This window comes from Petaurus breviceps, unplaced genomic scaffold (genome assembly GCF_028583685.1).
Source record: "Petaurus breviceps papuanus isolate PSGF00001 unplaced genomic scaffold, PetGlider_PUasm1.0 110, whole genome shotgun sequence".
Lineage (NCBI taxonomy): Eukaryota > Metazoa > Chordata > Mammalia > Diprotodontia > Petauridae > Petaurus > Petaurus breviceps.
In genome coordinates, this window is record NW_027185597.1 from 168,010 (window position 1) to 191,568 (window position 23,559).

Genomic DNA, 23,559 nt, shown 5'->3' on the forward strand with positions numbered 1-23,559 from the left:
GCTGCGCACTTTTTTATTTTGTTCTTTTTTTCTCCCCCCACACTCCCAGAAGGCTACAATAAATTTACATATATTTCTCTATGGTTATAGATATAAATATAACACATGTATATCTATATATCATATAATTATATGTTATATATAAATATAATTATATATAAGATATGATATATAGATATATACAGATAAACATATGTATATATACATATATTTTCCCAAACATGTTCTACTCCTGATCTCTGTTTTTATGTTTGTGTATATCTCTTGTTTCCTATCCATCCTGCCTCCTCTTCTTTACTTCTACTATCTTGCCCTCATATTGCTTGCCTACCCCTCTCCAAATATCCCTCCCCATCCTCCCACTCCCATAAATCTAAATACCCTTCTATACTCCTACTTTAACTATTCTCTCATCCTCCCCTCTAAAGATCCTTCCCTTGTCCTCTTCCCCTCCCTATGACCCTACCATTTTATTTCTTCTGAATTTAGAATACTTTTATACTCTTCTACATATGTACGCATTGTTCCCTCTTAAACCCGTTCCCAATGACAGGAGGTTACCAGGACTTGACCAGTCTTCTTTCCACATCTAATTGTTCTGTATCAGTTTTTCCTCTTACACCTCATTTGTATAAAATAATTACTCTTTTTAGCTATTCCTAAATGGTTTCATTTTAAAATTCATTTCATACTCAAGTTTACCCCAATCTTTCATGTGAGCTGCCCAATTATTGATGAAATTCTCAGACATGCATTATATATATATATATATATATATATATATATATATATATATATCTGTCTTTATGGATCCCATATCCAGTCTTTCTTATGTGCCTTATATGTCCCTTGGTTCTAATATGTCAAATCTATTAAGTTCAGGATTTTTTTTAACCAAATCTTGAAAGTCTGAGAGTTTATCAGATAGTACTTAACTTTGCAAAGTATGATATTTTTGGCCAGAATCTCAGGTCTTTTGCTCTTCAATATGTTGTGTTCCAAGATCTTTAATGTCTCTGCTGCTGTCTTGTGTAATTCTAATAAATTAGAATTAAATCATATTTAAATTGTTTTAGTCTTGATGCTTTTAATATTTTCTTTTACTTAACCTGAGGGTTTCAAAATTTGACTATGATGTTTCTATGAGTATTCCTCATAGGATCTCTTGTAAGTGTGATCAATGAATTTTTTTTCTATTTCTACTTATACATGTTTTGTTATATACATATTTTATCTTTTGTCTTTTCCACCATGCAAGTTCCTTGAAGGCAGATACTATTTTTGTCTTGGTATTCCGGCATTTCACATGTACAGGTACTTAAATTTTTTTACATATTATCTATTTTTTTCTGAACTTAAGAAATAAAATAAGCATTTCCATAACATAGTAGAATAGAAAAAAAAGATGATTGCACATGAAGCTGCAAATCTAAATTATTGACTACTATATGTAAAGCACTTTGCCTTCTATAGTAAATATTGCTACTAGTAATAGTAAACCATCGCTATTGTTTTACAGAAGAGGAAACTAATGAAGGCTAAAAATGTTAATTGATTTGACAAGCAATAAACAGCAGAATTGAGCATCTAATCCAGGGTTTCTTAACCTGTCTTCCATGGAACTTTTTCCCCTTTTTTAGTATATTTAAAACTATTTCAATATAATTTGTTTTCTTTTTAATCTTACACATTTTATTTTATGCTTTTAATAGCATTATTCCCTGAAGGGGTCTATTAGGCTACCAGGGTGCAAAAAGGCAGGCGTGTGTTGATAAATGTTTAAAAACTGATTCTCATGGGTAAAAAGAAAAATGTACAAATATTTTAAAATATAATCTGGATGAATATTATCTCCATTACTTGGTCAAGTCTAAATCATCAACAAAATAAATCAAGCTCTATCAACCTTTGCTGATTTCCAAGGTGTAATTGATCACACTGAAAAATTTAGCAATAGGCCAAGCTGGCTCCAGGATATCAAGGACCCATCACCCCTATAAAGGTTGAGATTTTGGAATTCTAATATCTCTCCATTCCCCTTTCCCTCCCTCTCTCTTCCCCTTCCCTTCCTCTCCTCTCTTTCTCCCTTTTCCTCCTTCCTTTCTTTCTCATTGTCCTCTCTCTGTCTACCTTCCCCTCCTCTCCATTTCTGTCTCTCCCTCTTCCTTCTTCTCCCTCTCCTTCTCCCCCCTCTCTCCCTCTCATCTTCCCCCTTTTCATCTCCTTCAACACCTTTTTCCATTTCACTCCTCCGCTCTCTCCACCATCTTTTCACCTCTCACTCTCTCCCTAATCCTTCTCCTCCCCTCTTCTCCCTTTTATGTCCCCCTCAGTCTCTTCCCTTCTGCTTCTTAAATAGGGTAGTGCTTGGGCCCACCGTCCCTGAATGACATCTGAGGCCTAGAAACAAGCTGACACAGGGAGCAACTCTGTCTCCTGGCAAGCTCCACCTGCCTCAGTACTGTAGCCAAGCCTACCAGTAATTGATGAGAAGGGAGACTCAGACACACCCCCTCCCACTATATAAGTCTCTGACCTCCCTTTATCCTCCTTTTCACTTCTCAGGAAGCCTCCCCTTTCTCCTTGTGACCCCGGAGCTAAAGCTGAAGGATAGGAATGTGAGTTTTCACCTTTCTCAGGGTCTTGGACAGAAGGATCCCCTCCCCTTCCTGGCCCCTCCAAAAGAGAGCAATCTGGTTTTCTGGGCTGGGTGTATGAGATGGGAAGTGAGCAGGTAACAGTTTTGGGATGCAGATAGTTATCTATGGGCTTGAGAATGGGGTATGTATATAATGAATAATCTCTGTACCCCTAAAGTGACAAAGGAGTTTACTCATTGATCTTAGGGCTTGTCTCTCTCTTTACATTTGCCTTTCTATTCTAAGGATCTCTGTTTGACTTCTACCAAATATTTAATACCCCTTTCAGAGTTGGAAAGACATCACCTTTCTAGAAGTATCATAGGAACATTTTGTACTCTTCCCAAAGTCACTCAGCTAGTTCAAGAGCAAGTCTCAGATTCCTGGACTTGGGAGCACACAAAGACTATTAGAGGATTTCAAATCAGAGAAAACAGATGTAAATGCCTACTCTGACCCACTACTGTATGACCCTGGGGAATTACCTTAAGGACTGCTTCCTTATCGATAAAAATGAGGGACTGAGACTAAATGACTCCTAAAGTTCCTTCTAGTCCTGGGGGTCTGGGATCCTGGAGAAACAACCAGAGTGTAGTGAAAAGAACACTGGCCTGGACTCAGAGGAACAAGGCTACTCTGGTCAGCCACACCTTCTTGTGTAGTCTGGGCAATCAGTTCCTCTCATCCTCCAGCCATTACCTGTAAAATGGACCCAAGTGTAGGAGAAGGGGGTAGAGATGGACTCAATAATCTCTTAAGGATTCTTTCAGCAGATCTCTGAATTGTTTCTGTGATAGGAGAGCCAGGGAGAGTAATGTCCTGGCAAAAGGAAGCAAAAGGAAGGAGTCCATGGTGAAAAGTAGCAGATGTTACCAAGAGATCAGGGAGAATGAGGACTGAGAAAAGGCCAGGAGATTTGGAAATTAGGAGGTCAGTGATTCTCTTAAGGAGAGTGTAAGAATGGAGTGAAAGGTGATATATGATGTGTACGTCTCCAGTGCCTCTGAGGGAGTGTCTGGCATAGCTTGGTTATTTCTAATCTTCCTCTTCCTGGAACCCTACCAGGGAGTTTCTAATACAGTTTCTATTTGCCTGGAGCTTTAACTGTGGGAGGCCTCCCTGGGCTGATTGTCTTTTCCTTTATCCCCTAAGCTTCTCTAGGACACACTGAATTTTGGTGTGGACTCTATAGGGTTTGAGTTCAAATTCAGCCTCAGACACTTACTAGTTGTGTTTTCCTGGATTAATCACTTAACCTCTGTTTGCCTCAACTTCCTCAGCTACAAAATGAGAATAATAATAATACCTCCATCCCAGGGCTATTGTAAGGATTAAGTTAAGTATTTGTAAAGCACTTAGCACAGTGCTTTGTGCTAATAGACACTTAAGAAATGCCTGTTCCCTTCTCATCTCCTTCTTCTTCATCTCAGAGAACGATCTGTTTGTCTGAGTGTGACTACATGCCTATACAGACATGGATAAAATTCAGTCTCTGGTGACATGTACTGACTTCTCTGGTGACTGTGGCTGAGTACCTTGCTTCAGTTTTCTCACTTGCAGAATGGGGAGAAATTCCCTGGTCAGAGGAGAAATGAATTACTGTCTTTAAATGTCCCTTTGAGCCCTACATATGAACATATGCAAACCAAAGAGCTGCTGCTGTTGATGTCATTCTTCTCCAGTACTTTTAGGGGAAGAGGACTAGCAGATTATGACTAATGTTATCTGATTTTTATGTTTTTAAAAGGAAGTGAATGGAATTTGCTTACTGTATAGACTACTGATCTGTCTTTAATTCCTAGTCAAAATCTAGAATGTGTCATTAAAAGGATCATTAGTGAGTATCCAGAAAATTAAATGGTGGACATCTAGAAGTGGGAGTGATGACCAAAATGAGCCAACATGGCTTCATCAAGAACAGATTATGTCAGGGGCGGCCAGGTAGCACAGCGAGTAAGAGCACCGGCTCCAGTGTTGAGAAGACCTGGAGATCGAATCCCAGGCTCAGACACTTAGCACCCACCCAGAAACACCTGGCCGTGTAACCTTGAGCAAGTTACTTAACCCCAATTGCCTAGGGGCAGCCAGGTGGCTCAGCGAGTAAGAGCACCGACTCCAGTGTTGGGATGACCTGGATCAAATCCAGGCTCAGATACTCAGCACCACACCCAGAAATAACTGGACCTGTAACCTTGAGCAAGTTACTTAACCCCGATTGCTTATGGAAAAAAAAAAAGAATAGATTATGTCAGATTAGTCTCATTTCCTTTATTGGTAGGGATATTAGACTAGTATATCAGCAAGGAATTCTAGGAGCAGAATGACATAAGCATTTATTAAGCACTTGCTGTGTCTCAGGTTCTGTTGAGGGAGGGGCAGGATTAGGGCTATATCACCAATCTGAAATATTGTTCTCTCCCCACAGCAGACAAAAAAATAAAAGCCATGGCAATGTCTCCATCAGATGATTTTGAGATCCTAGTGAGAGGGCTGAGCAGTTGGAATTTCCCCAGTCACCCTACCCCTTGTGAGTTGTTGCTGGTTGGTGAAGCTGCCTTCCCAGTACTGGTGAATAAGAATGGCCAGGTCCTCATCGCTGCCTCCCATTATGGCCAGGGCCGAATGGTAATCATGTCCCATGAAGACTACCTGCAAGATAGCATGTTGGCTCAGTTCCTTTGCAATGCTGTGGGCTGGCTCAACCGCAGCCCAGGAGGAACTGTTGGAGTGCACACATCTGTGGAACCTCTCACTGGCATTCTCTGTGACTCTGGGATGGACGTGAAGACCATGGATGGCCTTGAGGACTCCCTAGGAGTTTACTGCATCAATACCTATGATAGCACCTTGGCCAAAGAGATGATTCAGTTTGTGAAAAATGGTGGGGGCCTACTCATTGGGGGCCAAGCTTGGTATTAGGCAAGTGAACCTGGACATGACAAGGTTCTGTCCAACTTCCCTGGGAACCAGGTGACCAGTGTAGCTGGTGTATACTTCACAGATACCTATGGAGATACAGATTTCCTAAAGGTCTCTAAGAAAGTACCTAAAATTCCACTTACAGTCAGGTGAGTATCAGGGGTATAGTAAAGATTATATTAAGAAGTAGACATAGGGGCAGCTAGGTGGTACAGTGAGCAAAGCGCGAGCCCCGGAGTCAGGAGACTCGGAATCGGTTCCGGCCTCAGAAACTTAACACCCACACAAAAAAAGAAAAAAACTAGCCATGTAACCTTGGGCAAGTTACTTAACCCCAATTGTCCTCCAAAAAGGCAAAAAAAAAAAAAAGAATATTGGGGCAGCTAGGTGGCACAGTGAGTAAGAGCGCCGGCCCCGGAGTCAGGAGACCCGGAATCGGTTCCGGTCTCAGATACTTAACACCCACACACAAAAAAAAAACTGGCCATGTAACCTTGAGCAAATTACTTAACCCCAATTTCTTTAAAAAAAGTAGACATAGTCCCCTTAATGAAACAGAAATAGAACTAGACATTTTGAGAAGAGTAAGTCTCATTTGTATTGTCAGGTGACAGGAATGCTATGGACAGACAGGACTATTGAAAGTCCATCATTGGTAGTTTATATTTGGTTAGAGGGAGAGCCATGGGATTATTACCATATGAACATCAGTGTCCATTTTGAAAAAGGGAACAGAGAAGGATTCAATAGAGAGAAAAATAAGGACACAGTAGTTTTGCTCATAATGAATTTGTCACAAAGTCCAGATGGACTTTACATCTAGGTACTGAAAATGCCAACAAATATGATTACTGAAAAAGATCTTTGAATAAAAGATTGGGGAGACTAGGAAGGAGCCTTGTAGGACATAAGGACTAATGTTATTGTGATGTTCAGAAAAGGGAAGAGTGTGGAGTTTACATACTATATAGACCAGTGAGCTTGATTTGAATTCCTAGTCAAATTCTAGACAATTTTATTGACAGGATGTTTAGTATATGTTCACAAAGTTAAATGGTAAATATCTAGACATGATATTGATGACTTTAAAGACCTAGTATAGCTTCATCAAGAAAGGATTATGACAGATTAACCTTATTTCCTTTATTGATAGGATAAGTAAAGTGGTAAAATGACAAAGTATTCCAGGAACAGATGGAACAAACATTTATTAAATGCCTACTAAGTTCTAGGCCCTTTGTTAAGTGCTTTACATATATTATCTCATTTAATCTTCCTGACAATCCAGGGAGGTAGACACCATTACATTCCCTATTTTATAGATGATGAAACTAAGGTAGACAGAGGTTTAGTGACTTGCCCAGGGTCACACACCTACAAGTATCAGAGATTGAATTTGAATTTAGGTCTTCCTTTTCATATGCAATGGCAATACTCTATCCACTGCACCTCTTAGCTGCATCTAGGGATAGAAGAGATGTAGTCATTGGCAAAATATTTCACAAATGCTGTGTTCTAGTGCTCTCCTTGTAGACAAGGGATCAGTATGGTCAGGACTTACTCATTTGGAGCCAAGCTTGGTACAGGGCCAGTGGGTTCAGAACTGGTCCAAATTGTCAGATCTGAGGAGTAGTAATTAATGGTTCCTTGTTAGAATGAGTTTCTGGTTGTTGTGTTCTACAGATCTCTGCCTTAGTGTGTGCTATTCAACATTTAATCAGGGACTTGGATAAAAGCATAGATGGCCTGTGTGTCAAAATCAGAATCCAGAAAGATATCAACAGGCTAGAATGTTGGGCTAAATCCAAGAAAATGTAAATTATTCTGCATAAATGTAAAGTCTTTTACCTGGGATCAAAAAATCAACTTCAAAAATGCAGAATGAGACAGGTTTGTCTACACAGCTCTTCAGCAAAAGAGGTTTGGGGTTTTTTCGTGGGGTACAAGCTCAATATGAGTCAACAGTGCCATGGCAACCAAAAAAAAATCTCCAACAACTAAGTTGTTGGCCTCATTAAATGTTATGATCTTTTTCTATTCTGATGTGGTCAGACTTCTCAAGGCATTGTGATTCTGTAAATTGTTCTGTGGCAGAAGTTTGGCCTGTTAGCCTGACCCTGACAAGTTGCTAACATCCCTGACAAGCAGGCAATGGACTTGGCTAGAATCTATTTCACGAATACAACAGATTTACAAGTCTCCTCAAAGTTACGGGGAAGAACCCCTAGGAAACGTGCCCAAGTTTGAAGGATTGTAGTGACAGACATAGGAAATGACATTCACTGCTACAAAGAGCCACTTGAAGCTGAAAACTGAGAGGCCAGAAGCATGAGGGTACTATCATAAGCAATTATTCCCAGGGCTTAGATGTGAAATTTGTCAGCAAAGCTGCTGGTACAAAATGGTACATTGATAGAATCCTGGACTTAGAGTCAGAAAGACCCACGTTCAAACTGAGGAAAATAAATATTAATGCCATATCATTTGATTTTTAATATTAATCTGAATTTTTTTTTTAACAAAAGCTCTATCTTTCAGCCTTGGTTAAGAGACTCTCTGAAACTGGCTGAGGAATGTAATTACCCCCCAGCCTGTAAAGCATCTACTGACAGGAGCACTTTGGCTTGTTTTTACCCTGTAAACAGAAGCCAGTCTGAGCTAGGTTTTCCCCCAGTGACATAGTGCTCTGTCCTTGCTTTCCCTCTCATCACAGCTGAGAGTGACCTGGCCTGCCTAGGAGCAGACCAAGCCATTGAAGACCTGATAGGACTGGCATATGTTTTCTGACCAGGAATTGCTGGAGGTAACTGTCTCTCATAGAATGCCTGGTTCATTGAGAGTCAGTGAGGAGCATGATCTGAAGGCCAACCTACCACTAGTCAGGTTCATGGGAGGTTCCAAAGACATACTGTCAGAAGGAAGACGTCTGGATTTAAAGCCTCAGACATTTATTGGCTATATCACTCCTGGCAAGCCATTTATCCTCTGTCTGCCTCCATTTCTTCATCTGTACAATGGAGTATGGGAATCTGATGTCAGAATAGGCCATCTCCTAAAGTATGTTTTAGGACTGGGAGGAAAGAACAGTGTTACTAGGAAGCAGAAGAATTAACTAAATTAAATTAATATTCATTATTGTCTGTGATTCTGGTATCTGTACTGCTTTTTCATTTATTTACAACTTAAAAACAGTCAGAAAAGAGGTTGGATACTACTTTATTTACACTTAGTCATTTCCTCCCCCTCCCCCCCAAGGCAATCCTGGGACACACCCTCATTTCTTTAGAATTCTAAATTGAGATCATCCCTACTGACTTTACCTTAATTACACTTGAGCTTGGTGTCTCTAGGTTTCCTATTAACACTCTAGTTTCTTCACTAAATCATGTAAGTTTTTTCTTTTTAAATCATTTCCACATCTCATTGGAAGCTCACTTCTTCTATGTTGATTCTGTAAGGGGGGGGGGGGGGGAAAGGATGTGTGCAGGGGATGACATATTCTTGATCCTGTGTCCAAATCCATTTTCTTGCTGCTTTGCTAAAAGACTCATATTTTGCCAACCAAACCCTCAAACTCTCTAATCACAAGTAAATCTCACCATCCAAACCGGCTGTCAGTATTCCCCAGCTGAGCATTGCTGCATGTTGGAATCATGCTTATTGGGTCCACTAGAAATATATTCTATTACACCTACTGAGTGCACTGAAATGATGGTGCTTTGTCAGGGCCTAGCCCCCTGGAGTCCTTACTGCTGCCCGAGCCCTGTCGTATTCCTTAAGCAGGTAGTGAAAAATCACAGTCATATATTTAGAGCTGGAAGAGACCTTCAGAAGTCGTCTAGTTCAACCCCCTCATTTTACAGATGAGGCAACTGGGACCCAAGATAGTTAAGTGACTTGTAAGAAGACCCTCAAGCAGAGTAAGTAAGAGTCAGGATTCAAACCCACATCTCCTGTCTTCAAATCCAGTATCCTTCCCACTGTGCCAAAATGCTTTGCAAGGCCTAACTCCAAACTTTTACTTCCCAACCTCTTACTGTCTGAAAAGGATCTCCCCCATGTTGGTGAGTTTTCCCTGATTAACCTACCTACCAGCCTTTGATCACTTCTTACCCCTATGGATGCTCTGCCCTTATACCCTTATTTTGTGCTGCACAGGCATAAAACACCTAAAACCAGGAATTAGTTCTAGGAAAATGTGATTTTACTTTGAAACAGCATTACAGAGGTCATTTATTTCTGTGGTAATGTTATAAATGAAAGCTACTTGGCAGGGCTGCTCAAATATGGACTTTAAAAGCTCAAAATGTGTCATTTTAGGGATTTGAGACAATTACAGGTTTAGACTGGGCTGGGTAGGACTGGGTAGGACTGACTAGGTTGACCTGAGGTGTAGAGACATGATCCTTCAAACCTCAAGACAGACTTCTGCTCATTTTTGTGGGTGACAACTAGCAAAATGGGTAGAAAAATGTTTGGGGGGAGGTATTGGCTGGCCAAAGGATGAGAAAAATAATTCATTGGCATTCTAAAATTGATGGAAAAAAGGAGATTAATTCTTTTCTTTCCAGAAAGTTTTAGTATAAGATCTAGTCACTTACATAAGAGTTGGAACATTCTAACAAACAATAACCTCTATTGTCTGTAACTGAATTCACAATTCATTCCCTCAGAACAGAAGCCTGGAAACATGTTTAGCTCTGGCACAACATGTGAAAAGGGGAGGATGGCTGATTAGAGCTAGAACCTGGGGTTCTGGAGCCAAAGTATCCTTAGCCCTTTTTCTGCAGACTAAAGGAGCAAGGCAAGCAGACACTGACATGGAAATTGTAGAAGTTGGATGAAAAATTTAATAATCTCAAGGCTTTTTTCTTCTTGTTGTTTTTTCCTTAGATCCAAGAGGCAGTTAGTTAGTTGTAGCGATTAATTTACTGCTCCTTTATTTGTGATTGAAGCTGCTAGTGAGAGGCAAAGCTCTCCTAACTGAACTCTCCATAGAAAGTGTTTAGTGACTCTCTGTGATATTTGATAATCCAAGAAAAGAAGGAAGGAAATAAACATTTATAAAGTGCCTACTAAATGCCAGAAACTGTGCTAAGTGCTTTACAGATATTATCTCATGTGGTCCTTACAACAACCTTGGAAAGTAAACACTTTTTATTCCCATATTACAAATGAGAACACTGAGGCAGACAGAAGTTAAGTGACTTTCCCAGTCACTCAGCTAGGAAGTAGGTGAGGCTAGACTAGAACTTCTTCTAGGCTAGAACACATCTTCCTGACTCTAAGCCCAATGCTCTATCCATCTGTCCAAGTTGAATATCAGAGAACATCCTATACTACATCATGGACTTCACTGATACTGTCAGTTTTCCAGGACTCCTCAAAACTGATCTAGAACCCAGGTCAATATCTTATTCTTATTCCATGCCAAAACTCCCTGCTCCCAGGGAGTCTGAGACTAGAGGATCTCTTGAGCTCTAGAGTTCTGAGCTTCAGTAGGGATAAAGCCAATCTTGTATTCACACTATCACATGTCAGTATGGAGAGACCTTAGGAAGAGATTGTTAAGAAAATAAAAACCATCCCAGGTTGAAGAAACAGAGCAGTTTAAAGGTTCCATGCCAATAAGTGCTGAGATCTGGCTTTTGACTAGTCATTGCACTTCCAGTCTAGACAAGGTAGGGATATCCCATCTCAAAAAACACAACAGAAACTCATAAAGGGAAATTCTAGCTTTATTGTAGGTGATTTCTTCCTCCTTTTTAAAAAATTTTTGATGATCTTTGAATTCCAATTTGAAGAATGGAGAAATCAGCCTGCCCTCTTGCTTCCTAGGCCTACTTTACTCCCTGCATTCAGAAGCCTATAACATAATCCATAATTTCATTTTCTCAATCTTTTGCCACTGACATGATATCTGGAGACTATAGAATCATAAATTTAGAACCAAAAGTTAAATTAGCATCTAACCTAAGCTCTTCTTCTGAGGTCAAGTTTCTTGCTTAACACCACAAAACTATGAAACAGCAAAGTTGGGGGTCAAACCTGGGTTCTCTGATTAGACAGTCAGTGTCCCTTTCTCCAAATCATGCTATGAAAGGTCTAGAACTCCAATTTCTTGACCAATCTAGCCCAGGCTCAATCTCTTATTCAGTTTTGGGCTGAGCTCATTATCCATCTTGAGCACCTGTGTGCTACAAAAGTAGTTAGGCCCTGCACATGAAGAACCCAAGGCTAGTGGGTATTTTTTTCTTACTGGTTACTAATGCCAAAAAATTCACCCCCTAGTGACCCATCTTTCTGACTAATGTAATGGGCTATATTCTCAGTTGCATGTCAACATTCAGGTAACATACCTTCTTCATACCCTTTGTTTTCCCAGTAAGGGTAGAATACTGTGATAATAATAGCAGATAGGTAGTACTGAGGATGTGGTACAAGTCATTTCATCTTAGACATTCACTCTGTGTTACCCTGGGTAAGTCACTCTACCTCATTTGCCTCAGTTTCCTCCTCTGTCAGTTGAGCCAGAGAGAGAAGTGGCAAGCTACTCTAATATCTTTGCCCCCCCCAAAAAAAACCAAACAAACAGGGTCACAAAGAATTGGGCATGACTGAAATGCCTGAACAACAAAATTAAAACGTAGAATTCCATTTAAAAATATTATGCATTGCTCTCTTTAACTGAAGTATTCTTCCTCTATAGTAGAACCATCATAGTCTGGTAGGTAGAGCTCTGGACATGGAATCAGAAAGCCCCATATTCAAATTCTGCCTCACACTTAGAAGCTATATGGCCTTGCATCTCTTTGAGTCTTCATTTCTTTATAAAAAGGGGATAAATGTAGGACCTATCTCACAGGGTTGTTGTGTGATTAAATTAGGAAATATATGTAAAATGCTATCTGAACATCACTTTTAAGTATGAGACTTCTAAATGGTCTACACTTATTTGGCCTCTTTCATTTTTTAGTTTTAAGTCACATTTTCGAAAATTAGTTTCTCCCATCCTTTCCTGTATCCTCATTTACATTAAATTCACTGTGTAGTGCTATAAAAATAATGTCAGTAATCTAAGGCCCCAGTGAGCTGAGACCAGAAAGCAAAACTAAGCGCAATAAAAATGTTTGGTTTTAGCTGTTAAGAGAAAAAGGGGGTTGGAAGAAGGGTTAAGAGCTTTGCTTGTAGTGGATAGGACGATGATGCCAAATATCAAAAAGATGCCAGAGCTGCTCCATTGTTGGTATGTTTCTGTTTTATCTGCCAATGACTATGGAAATGACAGAACAGAAATAATTAAGAGGGAAATAGTACGCAGTAAAAGTAAGAGGATTGGGGCAGCTAGGTGTCACAGTGAATAGAGCACCAACCCTGGAGTCAGGAGGACCTGAGTTCAAATCCGACCTCAGATACTTAACAGAAAAACTAGCCATATGACCTTGTGTAAGTCACTTAACCCCAATTGCCCTCCAAAAAGCAAATAAAAAAAGTAAGAGGATCATGAATACTTAGTTGTGATTGGTTAATTCAAGTCACCTAACCCAAATGAACTCCATCCTTAGATACTCGATGAACTGGTAGAGATAATTATTAATCTATTGCTAGTGATATTTGAAACACGAGATTAAAGGACAAATAAAACATGCTGATTCAAAGAAAAGTAATGAGAGGAATCTTCAAACTCTGACTTTGGTTCCTGGAAAAATTCTAGAATCAACCATTAAAGACATGATTATTGAACATCTTCAAAGGGAAGTGCTAATTACAAGGAGCCAGTGTGGTTTCATTTAAAACACTCCAGTCCAGACTATGATATATTATCTTCATTTTTTGCCAGAATTACTAAATTAGTAGATGTAGAGAATACACTGATAGAGTTTACCTTAATTTTAACAAAGTTTTGATAAAGTGTTTCATATTTTTCTTGTGGAAAAGATGAAGAGATATGGACAAGATGATCATACAATAACATGAATTCAAAACTAGTTAGAGTGTCTGGACTCAAAGAATAAATGGGTTCAATATCAATGAGGAAGGAAATATCCAATAAAGTACTTCTAGGTCTTGTACTTCAAGGACTATTTCTAAAAATGACTTCTATAAAGATTAGATGTTATGCTAATAGAACTAAAGATACCACAACCCTAACATATTGGACAATAGAGTTTGGATCTAAAAAGATCTCAATGGACTGAATTTAATAAGATGAAATCCAAAATAAATGAAAATAAACACTTACACCTGGGTACCAAGGATCAACTTCACTAGTTTAAGATGCAGGAGACATGATTGGACAACAGTTCAAATGTATCGAAATTAAAGTGGATTACACATTAAGATTTTAGTCAGCAGTGTGATGTGATAGCCATAAAAGTCGATGTCATCTTGTTCCATATTAACAGGTACATAACTTCCATGAATAGGTAAACAATGGTCCCACTGTACTTTGCCATCATCAGACATTATTTGAAGTATGATGTTCAGTACTGGACACCAAAATTTATAAAAGACATTGATAAATTGAAGTGTGTTCAGTGGAGAGAAACCAGGATAACTTAGGACCTTGAATGCATTTCATATGAGGATAGGCTAAAAGGACAGGATATGCTTATCCTACAAGAGACAAGATGTGGGCAGACATGATAGTTGTATTCCAGTGTTTGAAAGGTTCTTACATAGAGAGATTAGACTGATTCTGTTTGGCTCCAGAGAGCAGAACCAGGAGCAAAGAGTGGAAATTACAGAGAGGCAAATTTCAATTTTATTTCAGGAAAAACATAGAGCTTTTGAAAAATGCAATGTACTGTCTTGAAAAGTGGTGAATTCCCCTTGTAAAAGCACTTAAGCAGAATCAGGATGACCATGTGTTGAGTATGCTACACTTCCTTTCACTTCCTTTCCAGTGCATGAGCTATATATACTACATGACCAATGAGGTAAATTCCAACCGTCAAAATTCTGTGACTTCTGAATGTTTATGTTGACTCACTTTGGTGGATTTTTATCAAATCCTCAATAGAATTTTTCTGTTGACACATAAGCTATCACTTATGCAGTTATATAGCTATAATATAAGAGGCAGACTGGCATAGTAGATAGACCAATGGACTTGATGTGAGAAGATGTAGGTTAGGAGTCTACCTTAGATACTTACTAGCTTTGTAATGTTGGGTAAGCCTCTTAGCTTCTCTGGTCCCATCTACAAAATCTCTAGGATTCCTTTTAATTCTAAATGTATCATGCTATGAGCTATCTTTATAGTGATTTATGTCCTTACACTTATCACAAACTGAGCAAGTGGTGAGATGACTAAGTTCCATGAAATAATTTTTCATGTTGACTTTGAACACAAATCAAACTCCTTTAATTTCCTTCTCCAAGGAGAAACTGAGAGTTGCCCATCCATTTATGTTAAATATCCTGAGTGGTTTTTTTTTCTTTTAATATTAAGAATTCTAGTATGGAGCAGCTGTGGTGAAGTGCATATAGAACTGTCCCTGGAGTCAGGAGGACTGAGTTCAAATCTGAACTCAGCCACTTAGCACTTATTAGCCCTATGACTTTGGGGAAGTCACTTAACCCCAATTGCCCTGCCTTCCCCACTTCAAAAAACAAACAAAAAAATTCTAGCAATGATGTGTTTCATTTCTTCTAGTAAGTATTAACTTTGTTGTTGAACACTATCACAGATTAGGAGAATCAAGATTTAGATGAATAAATATTCATTAAGATAGCCTAAGGACAATGTGATTATTAGTCTTTTCTGTCCTCTTTAATACAATCCTTCCACTGGTATAGAAGTAGACATGGGGCACAAAGGCTTGAGGATCCCTTTGTATTCTGATCTAGTTCATGAACAAAGAGAAATCATCACTTTGTGTCCAGCTGCTCCTTGCTTAGTGGACTAATATTTGGGTCAATGAAAAGTCTTCCTTCCAGGTTTAATAGAACTTTCTATGAACCTCTTCTACACTGACATAGCCTACAAGAACATATTCACCTCCATGACAGAATGAAGAACTTCTGGGGAAGGATTAAATGAAATACATTTTTAAAAATACAAATTCTTGCTTTGCCCTTTTCTCTACAAGAAAAAAAAATGCCTGAAAATGTCTATGGTTCAATATAATTGGCTATTAGAAATGATAAAAAGAATAGTTTCAAGTAACCTGAAAAGACTTGAATATACTGGTACAGAAAGAAGGTGGAAGATCATATAAAGTCTTGAGAAAGGTGATCAGGATGAAGAAGACCCAAGAAAACATGCCACATGCTTATAAGTTAAAGGAGCTAAGAATGTGTGGTACAAAGAAGCAGTAGGGACAACATGATAGCTTGATAGTTGTCTTAAAGTAACTGAAGAATTGTCACATGGATGAAGGAATCTGTCTGTTTCCTTAGCCCCAAAGGACAAAGCTAGGAACAATGGTAGAAATTATATGGAATAAGATTTCAATTCATTGTAAGGAAACCTATCTTATTTCTATATAAATGTTATTATTATCATTATCATCATCATCATCATTATTTTATGTGGGCACATAATACATTGAGTTTCCTCATGTCATACAAAGTATATCACACTGTCTGGCTGGATGCATGACATCCCATTATCACCCCAGAAAACATCACCTGCTAGCCTGGTCACTATCCAGATAGTTTTGCTTCTTCAGTGTGCAATTCTGTATGCAAGTCAGTAGTGGTAGCCCTCTGTCACTTTTGCACCCCCAATCTCTGTAACCATCATGGATGGCTCACTAAAGGGAGCCTATCATAATAGTTGGCACTGCCCAGAAAGTCAATGGTCTGTTTCAGGGCATGGTGAGTTCAAGCAGTGGTTGGATGATCTCTTTTGATTATAGAGGGATTCATGCTTCTGGTGGGGCTGGTATTAGATCACTTTTGGGGTTGTTTGCATCTCTCAGAGTCTATGATTGCATCTGGGTAAGCCCCTGCATATAATGGGCACAGGAAATAAGGGTCATGTAGAATAACTGACTATTGTGCTTTTGCAGAAATATTCCCATCTCCCCTGTTCCACATCATTCCTTCAATCTCTAATTGGAACAAATGGTTCATTTTCAGGTTTGGGGAGGATCTCTCTCAGGACCAACGACAGCTCCTGGATGGCATAACAGAACTGGATATCAGTACTAGTAGAGTGCCTTCTCAGCTTCTGGTTCATGGAGCCTTGGCCTTCCCTCTTGGTCTAGACTCTTCTCTTCATTGCTTCCTGGCAGCTGCTCACTATGGCCGAGGGCAAGTGGTACTTGCTGCTCATGAGGACATGCTCTGTGCCCCCAAAATGGGCCCTTTTCTCTGCAGTGTTATTACCTGGACGGCAGGGGGACAAACAGGCAGAATTGGGGTTAACCCTAATCTTAAAAACCTGTGTTCCCTGGTGTCTGAAAGAGGCCTGGAATGTAGCCTAGAATCCCATCTGACTACTGGGTTAAGTGTTTACTGCTGTTCAGCCTACAGTGACCAAGAGGCAAGGAAGCTGCATGAGTTTGTGGCAGAGGGTGGAGGGTTACTGATTGGGGGCCAAGCCAGGTTGTGGGCCTCCCAGAATCCTGGCAAGGCTGCTGTCGCTGATTATCCTGGAAATCATATCCTCAACCCATTTGGCCTTAGCATCCTAGGTTGCAGTCTAAAACGTGGCCAGTTTCCTGTCCTTGTGCCTGGTAAAGGAATCTATCACTTCCGTTCAGCTTTGTCTCAGTTCCAGGAGGAAGTAAAAGGAAGCAAGGTCTTGACAAAAGGCTGGCAGTTCAAGCTAAGGAAGGACTGTGGGGCCTTCCTGAAGATTCCTGCAGAAGGAATCCCTGCCTATGCCTCCCTACATAGATTCCTGAGGAAGGTGCTCAAACAAACTGGTCTCCCCAATGTCAGTGAAGATCATCCTGTGCACAGCAATTCCTGTGAGGCCATCCTGCTCTGTGTGGCCACTGAGCTTGCTCAAAGTGGGACTGATTGCTTTTCATTGGTCCACAGAGCTAGTAATGGGACTTGCCCTTCCCAACTATATTCCCCAGGACCCCCTGTCACCATGGAGATCAATGGTACCAGTCCAGGTAAAGATGGAGGATGAGAGCCAATGGATAGTTGGGAAAGAATGGGCTGGATGAATCCAGTAGGACAGTACAGGACTTCATTGTGACAAGAGTCTATCTCTTTAAAGTGTGGGACTTCAGTTATTGGGTGTAGCTATAGGGTAAGAAAGTGGTGAAAGGGTTGGGCAATCGGGTTTAAAGAGAGGATAGCAAGTCTCTGGGAGGAAGTATGAAGGCTCCAGAGGGAAATATGGGGCTCTGTAAAGGAATATGATATATCACTGGGGATGATATCAGGGCTTTAGGAAGTTATATGAGGACTGTAGGAGGGTACTGGGGGTGGGAGTCTGAGAGGTGATATAGGAGATCTGGGTGAGGTACAGATAAAGAGAGGTTCAGTGTAGAAGAATTCCATCCATATTATGTCTCTCTTCAGATGTTACTGTATGGGTGAGCACTGGACTTTACCTCCCTGAAGGCTTTACTGCACATATCATGACTCCATGTGCTGCCACTACTGGCCTACAGGTAACTACCCTGTGCCTTCCCATTGCTTCTCCTATATATATATGTGTGTGTGTGTGTGTGTGTGTGTGTGTGTGTGTGTGTGTGTGTGTATGTATATATGTGTGTGTATATTTATATATATATATACATATACATATATATATATATAATTAATCCTTTCAATTACACCAAGAGCGACCTTTGCCATTAATCCCCGAAGACTTTCAAGCTAAAAACTGCTACATCCCTTTTTTCTTCTGTCTTTGTTGTTCCAGGATTTTTCCTGGGGTGATGTTTTCTGAGTTTTTCCAAGGTTAATAAGATAAGGAGGGGGGGGGGGGGTAGTGATTACTGCTTACTCTGCCATTTTGGCTCCTGGAAGTCTAAAGTCATTTTCCTTCATAATGTTGCTGTTATTGTCTAAATTGTTCTGATTCTGCTAACTTCACCCTATTGGTTTCTACAGTTTTCTTTCTCCATTTTGTCAGTCAGTCAATATACATTTATTAAATGTCTGCTATGAGCTAGACACTGCTCTAAGTGCTGATCTCTTAGAGTAAAGTCATATTCCATTAAATTCATAAGCCATAATTTGTTTAGCTGTCCCATAATAGATGGGCACTCCCCATTGGTTTCTAGTCTTTTCTTATTGTAAAAAGAACTTCTATAAATATTTTTGCATACATAAGTTTTCTTCTTTCTTTGATTTCTTTGGTGTACAGGCTTTGTCTCAGTATAAGTAGGTCAAAGGGTAAACACAGTTTAATTGCTTTTTAGGTATAGTTCGAAATCTCAGAATGGCTATATCAGTTTGCAGTTGGGCATTACAGTATGTCAGTGAGCCTATTTTCCCACAGTCCCCACCCAAACAATCTATACCTATGATTAGCCTTCACCTTCCTCTTCTTGTCCCCATTCCCCTCCTAGGGGTACTTTCAAGCAAAATGATCTAATCTCTGTATCAGATTCTGTCTTTTGAGATAGTCTCTTAAACAGCAAGTTATCCAGAGAGCATGGGGTCTGGTCGGTTTTATCCAATAGCAACAAATGTTCAGAAGGATCTGTGCTTTATTTTAGTTCCCTGCAACCTCCTTCTGGTGTGAATGCCTCTCTCTTCAACATAAAAATTGTCCTCATGACAAATAACCACCAAATTTCATCACATTGGATTCCTTTTCTATGCAGGATATGTTCTCTAACACAGACGGCAAGGAACAATTTGTATCTTTCATCTCCTAATGTCATCATTGAAGATTGGAGTTATAATCAAAACATCCTATTTTTCCTCAACAGCTCATTATGGATCTGTCACCCATGATTTTAAATACTTATTGAGCCGATATAATTGTTCTGCATGTATGAGCCCTTTGGAGTATTGAGTCACTATCTACCAAATGCCCATAATTCAAGGCTAGTTTTGCATGAAAGACACTGATAAATAATCTAGAACACACTTTCCAGTGGTTGCTTCCTGTGCTAATGACTCTACTTTCCCAGGTACAAATTGGCTGCCACTCTGATGATCTCAGCAGAGCCAAGAAGCTTTGCCGAGCACCTGTGGTGATTCACAGATGCTGCCTGGACAGACCAGAGCTGTCAGTCTCCTCCCTCTGGGGGGGCCTCATCTATGTACTTGTGCCCAAGGGCAGTAACCTGGGTCCTGTGTCAATCACCATCACTGGAGCTGTGCCCGCTCCTTACTTCAAGCTGGGTGAGTAAAGGTTCCATGAAGGCTAATCCCAAGGGAAGCTGGAGAAAGGGCAAAGTAATTATAAACTAGATTATAAAGGAGGAAAATAATATGTGGCTTGGATTGGAAAGAGGAAGAAGATGTATTTTGTGGGATAAGGAAGAGATGACCTATTTTAAGGCTGATGATGGGGCATCAGGGAACTTCCTGTGTCCATGGAGAATTTAGAATCATGAGGAAAGGTGATGCAGGATTGGGCTTTTGTTTGCAGAAATGGGTATAGGATGCATACCAAAGGTGAGAGTAGAAGAAAAAGGCATTGAATTTAGAATCAAAGGACTTGAGTTCAAATTCTTATTCTGCTACTTACTAGTTGTGTGAAATTGAACATTTTACTTTAGCTTTCCCATCAGTAAAATGAGAGATCCACAAACTGATTTTCAAAGAATACGCTGATAACTGTTTCAGCACAATTGGTTTCTCTTGTAATTCTATGTATTTTATTTTATGTATTTAAAAATTGAGGAGTCCATAGGCTTCAACGGGCTCCCACAAAGGCCAATGTCACAAAAAAGGTTAAGAACCCCTGGAGAACCTTTAAAGTCCCTTCTAGCTCTGAATCTCTGATCTCATAGTGTTATTCTCCCATTGAAATCAAAATTTCAACTTTCAGCCTTAGGAAGTAGAAAAATGAAGGAGTACTTAAAGCAGCATAATGTCCAGAAGGAGGGAGGTGATAGATACACTGTACCTCATGTCATATAGTGGATCTTTCCTAAAACTGTAATCAGAGTTCCATTTTATGGTATACAGATGAGTTATACCATAGCATAGACAGAAAGTGACCTGGGATGGTGGGATTACTAGAGGTATGTTATATGGGGGTTAATTGAAGGAAATGAAAGAATAATAAAAGAAATTAAAGGAAGAAAGAACTTTTGAAGGGATATGACAGTTTTCCAAGATTTGAAAGGCTGTTAGGTGGAATCAGGATGATTTCTTGTCTGTTTGGGCTCAGGAAACAAAAGTATGATTAGGCAGCATAATTTACAGAGACAAATTTTATCTCAATGTAAAGGAAAAAGTCTTAACAATTAGATCTTCCCAAAAGGTAAATGGATTGGGGCGGCCAGGTGGCTCAGCGAGTAAGAGCACCGGCTCCAGTGTTGGGACGACCTGGAGATCGAATCCCGGGCTCAGACACTCAGCACCACACAGAAATAACTGGCCTTGTAACCTTGAGCAAGTTACTTAACCCCGATTGCTTAAAAAAAAAAATAGGGGCGGCCAGGTGGCTCAGCGAGTAAGAGCACTGGCTCCAGTGTCGGGATGACCTGGATCAAATCCGGCCTCAGATACTCAGCACCACACCCAGAAATAATAACTGGCCATGTAACCTTGAGCAAGTTACTTAACCCCAACTGCTTTAAAAAAAAAAAAAAGGTAAATGGATTATCCTGGGAGATAGCAAATTACCCAAAGGGAAGATCTTCAAAAGAGGCTGCATAACCACTTATCATGGACAGAGAGAAGGGAATTCCTGTTCCTGTGCAGGCATAAGCTGAGATTCTGACAGGCCCACTAACCCCATAATCTCTATCCAAAGGGGAGACATCTCTGGAGGAGTGGAAGAGCACCATCCGCCACTACCCAGTACTATGGGGGGAGCTGGCAACAGACAATATCATCCTCACAGTGCCATCTGAACATCTTCAAGACCTGGAAGACCCAGAGCCTTTGCTTCATCTCTGGGATGAGATGATGGGAGCTGTGGCCAGACTTGCATCAATAAGCTTCCCTTTCCCTTGGCCTGAGAGGATCGTGGCTGACGTACAGATCTCAGCTGGTGGGTGTTCTGAAAATTGGGATGGGAGAGCTTTGTTCAGGTGATAAATCAGTACAAAGTTCACATCATATTATTTATTCATCATTTTCTCTATTCAAGGCATTATGTATGATGGGTGATAATACAAGTGAGTTTATAAATAAGTTTGGAAAATAAGAGAAAAATTTTTTTTCAAAATTTTAAAAGGAACACAGAAATTAACATTCATTCCTTCATTCAGCCACTCATTCATCTTTGTTTATTCACTAAGCATTTATTATTTGCCTCTGTGTGCACGGCAAGAATTTTCACAAAGTCCTGCTGGAGAAAATAAATGCTGTGATTTCAGAGGAGGGGCTTCAATATGTAGTGGAGTGATTAAGGAGCCTTCAAAGGGGTATGGAGGAAATGAGCTAGGCCTTTAAGAAACGGTGGAAATCAGGTAAAGTATAGTCAAGAAGTCAGTAAGCATTTATTAAGCACCTACTGAGTGCTGGGCACTGTTCTAACATAAAAAGAAAGGCAAAAGATGATCCCTCCTCTGAAGGACCACACATTCTGAGGGAAAACAGCTTGTAAATAGTGAAAATGATTTACACAGGATAAATTGGAGATAATTTCTGAGGGAAGCACTAGACTAAGGGATTAATCACTGATTATAGAGGCCTGGACCAGCACCAAAGAGTGCATAAATGGTAAAGAAAAATCATCATTCCTTACTTTAGGAGAATTCACAATATAACTGAAGTTGGTCATAAGAAAGGGGAAATCACCCACACTGTCCTTATCTTCCCAAGCTATAGATGGGGCATACTAATGTGTAAAAATGTATAAAGTAATAGATAGCATTTATATAATGCCTACTATGTTCTAAACACTGTGCTATATGCTTTACAAACAATATCTTTTTGTCCTCTAAACAACTTTGGGAAGAAGGTGCCTTTATTTGCCCTCAGTTTACTGTTGAGGAAACTGAGGCAGAGATTAAGTGACTTTCCCAAGTTCACATAGATAGTGTCAGATTTGAACAAAGATTTGATTTGAAGATTTGAACAAAGGACTTCCTGATTCCAGCCCCAGAACCCTATTCACCATAAAGCTGAGCTGCTACAAGAGGAAAACAAAACAACCCACTACATGGATCATTATGGTGCCAGTGTACAATTCCAAAATTGACAATGCTAGAGGTACATAGAAACAATAGAACCCTTATGTGAGAGATAAGAAATTAGGACTGGACAGGTGAGGTGAAATGGGGTAAAAATTTTCTTCCCTGTTTTGACTAAGAGAAGTAATGTGTTCTCATGTAAGTCTGAAAATGTTGGGGATGAGAGAATTAAAGGAAGTAAGAACTTTTGAGGGATGCATTATGAGAATAACCTAGGGATGGCAGATTGAACTCTCTCACATAGAAATCTCTGCCTTCTCTTTGTCCACTCCCCAGGCTGGATGCATTCAGGATACCCCATCATGTGCTGCAAGGAGTCAACAGAGGAAATAGTCAATGAGAAGAAAATAAGGTCTGATGGCCTCTGGGGCCCCATCCATGAGCTAGGCCACAACCAGCAACAAGAGGTCTGGGAGTTCCCCCCACATACAACTGAGGCTACCTGCAACTTGTGGTCTGTCTATGTACATGAGACGGCGCTAGGCATTCCCCGGAGCCAGGCCCACCCTGCACTGGCTCCCTCAAATAGGGAGGCCAGGGTACAAGAATACCTGAGAAAAGGGGCTCCCCTAAAAGAATGGAGTGTTTGGACAGCCCTGGAGACTTATCTGCAGGTACTGGAAATTAATTGGGGGAGAACGGAAGACTACTACTACTACTGCTACTACTACTACTACTACTACTACTACTACTACTGCTCCTGCTACTACTGCTGCTGCTGCCACTATTAATACTACTACTGCTGCTGCTGCTGC

General features: G+C 40.0%; 1 pseudogene; it reads left to right on the plus strand.

Annotated features, from left to right (window-relative positions):
• The first annotated feature begins 4,988 nt into the window (after nucleotides 1-4,988).
• LOC138156645 (TRPM8 channel-associated factor 2-like) overlaps nucleotides 4,989-23,559 on the plus strand; it is a 20,260-nt pseudogene continuing 1,689 nt past the window's right edge.